We start from the raw sequence: 3,111 nt of genomic DNA, 5'->3' as shown, positions 1-3,111 counted from the left end.
TTTTTCCTTTCCCTCCCTGTCCCCGCCTCCCTCATGAGCCCTTGATAGTTTATAAATTGTTATTTTGTCATATCTTGCCCTGTCCGATAGTAGTCTTTTGAGCCGCGAATCCGGCTTGCGCCTGCGCAGGAGACGGTAAAAGGGACTGGCTTTCGCTGCCGCGGAGCGGAGTCAGATGGGTTGGTCCCTGGATGTCACGTGGACCGTCCCTTTCACTTCTGGTCTCCGGACTTCTACTGCATCACCGCAACTTCCTGGGTCTGGGACTGCCAAGACTCCGACCCCCGTTGGTGGGTGGCCATGCCGGGTGACCGGAGGCTTGGAAGGGACGTGCTGCCGGACCTTGCGCCAGCCGCACATCGCCTGTGTGGCCAGGCGTACGGTGCCGTAGGACGCTGGACCTGACGCCCCTCCCCGGGTCTCGTTCACCCCGCAACCCAAGCCGGGTCTCTGTGCTCCTCACTCCACAGCTCCCAGGTCTCCAGTGTCTGTCCGGGCCCCGGGGCACTGAAGTTATCTTTTAGAAGTCTCCTGCCCAGGCAAACATTGGGTTGTTCACTATGAAAATTTCTGGAAAGTCCAGTAGCTTTTCCATGGAAAACTACATCCAAGATCATTTAAACCCATTGCCTCCAATCCTTCCCCTCTCTCCATCGGCCCTTAACAACCCCCTAAGCAAGCCCCTCTGTCAACGACCAGGAAGAAACCAGACATCCAATTCTCCATAAAGTCTGGCATTGCCTTCTCCCTCGGAGCCTTTACAAAAGCAGTGTACTCATTAACTAGGACCAAATTATCAGGGCTTTATCTTATTGGCAGGTTATGATGGTAATGTTTGGGAAGACAGTCTCCCACACAATAGACTCAATAGGTGAACATGGTGAGCATGCTTGCTTAAGCAACTTCGTCATAGAAAGGTATAAAAGGAATAGCTACAAAATCACAGGAACCTTTATGAAACACAAATATCAAAATGGGAGGCCCTTTTTTTCCTTGACGGTACTCTATCTAGGTCTTCTGAAGGCCACGTTTCCATCTCTCTAACCCTCCCCTGACAAAGCCTGCACCCTTCCATCTACACCAGGTCAAAATAGCCATTGGCGCATCCAGGAGGAATTCAAATTGAGTTCCTTGATCTTTGAGTTGGGGAACAAAAAAGAAGCCTAAAGGAGCTGGCTGAATGAACAAAGGACCCTGTGAGAACAAGTTATGATAAAAGGACTCAGACTGGCTTTGTAAACACCTTACCCTCGAAGCCAGGCCCTACTGAACATGCCTCCACGGGACTGTACTTAGAGATAATACTGAAACATTCTGAGACATGCTGACCCAGAACTACAGCCAAGATAAGACCCAAGGACGAACCAAGGAACTAATTAGAAAGTTGCTTGACCATCTGCAGAGCGGCAACCCCTTCCGCTTTGAAATTGCCATTTAAAAAGCAGAAGTGTTCCCCTAGAAAACATCCTTTCTCAACTGTAAAGGGGGAGCCCCTTCACCCCCACCCAGAGAGCAAAGCGTTATCTATCCTTAACTCTTGAGAGGGACCCACATCCTTTCTTTTGTGCTTTTATAAAACTGTGGCTTCACTCTTTGAGGCTTTGTGCCTGTGTGTGAGAGTGCAGCTTTTATCTCTGAACTCTTTTTTTAATTAAATAAATCATTGGTGGATTTTTACCTATACTATAACAAACCATACATCCATTATCTTATATCTCTGAACGCAACAAACCAGGTTTGTTGCCAAACACAGGTCTGGAACTTTGGACCACACGTTGGATGACAGCCCAGGCCAAACTTCACAGGAGGGTGGATGGGGTAAGGTTCCCCAACAAAATTCCTCAGCACAATCCTTGCTACCCTCCAGAATGGACAGAGAGCACCATCCCAGTGGAGGGAAACACTTGCTTGGGGCAACTTTCCTGGCCTCTTGTTCACTGCAGTTTTCTCAGAGAGGAAGCCTCTGGTGGTACAAATGAGGAGCGCACTCAGCTGCTAGCCCAACTCCTCAAGGTTCAAGTCTTCCTGAAGCTCCTTGGAGGGAGAGCTCGGCAATCTGCTTTCAAACACTCTGTCGCTGAAAGCCTTGCGGAGCCCACTCCCACTCTGACACACCTAGGATACAGCTGTGGCTTAGAGTAATAACAACAGGGGCTTTATTAGTTTGAAGTTAAAAATGATAAAACATGCTGGTAGTGAGGGAAATAAGAGGGTTGAGAAATACTGAAATTCTAATCTTGTCGCATCAGTTCAGAGTCTTCAAGAGTCTTCAGCAAGAAAAGATATACTTAGTGAAGCAACCACTTTTCCTAGAGGGTTAGATTAACCCTTGCCACTGAGTTCAATCCAACTCAGAGTGGCCCCATCGGATAGTGTAGAACAACCATAGCTTATGAGTTATAGTCAATTGATATGGCCCTTCTAGCCAGAATTCCTTATGTGATGTATTAAAATTCTGGACTTGACACACCTGGGACTAAGATCCCATGCTGGAGGGCATTCTCTACTAACAAACAGGAAGAGGACGGGATTACCCTGACCTTAGTGGAGGGAGTGAATCAGACCACACTCTCTTTCCTTGATGGCACCTTTCAGATTCTCTTGGAACCTGGTAAGAACCAGGCCACATTCTTTGTTTTCCTTGAGTATACACTGGTGCTCTATACAATTCTACAGTTCATTCATCACCTTGCCCAGAAAGCCATCAAAGCACAGTCAGGAAACAGAGGCCTGTGGGGGAAAGGAAGTGGTGTTAACAAACCCAGGGGCAAGGGAATAACAAGCGATCCAAAATCAGTGGTGAGATAGCACCACTTTGTTTTCCTTGAATATGTACTGGTGCTCGATACAATTCTACAGTTCATCCATCACCTTGCCCAGAAAGCCAGGCCTCTGTTTCCTGACTGTGCCTTGATGGAAGCAAGAGGACCTGCTGTGCCTTTTGGACATGTTTGGCTTCTGGCTCACCCCACCCTGACCTTCAGATTTGGGACTGAACTGCCCCCACCACCACATGAGACAATTCCTCAAAGTTGTGTGAGATTCTGTGGAATGTTGCAGCAATATGCAGAATTGTAAGAGGCCTGGTAGGGCTTGATCAAGGGCGACATA

Source organism: Echinops telfairi, unplaced genomic scaffold, assembly GCF_000313985.2.
Source record: "Echinops telfairi isolate 266 unplaced genomic scaffold, ASM31398v2 ScPeMD7_5592;HRSCAF=6446, whole genome shotgun sequence".
Lineage (NCBI taxonomy): Eukaryota > Metazoa > Chordata > Mammalia > Afrosoricida > Tenrecidae > Echinops > Echinops telfairi.
The sequence above is the reverse complement of the archived record's forward strand: the minus strand, read 5'-3'. Positions refer to the sequence as shown.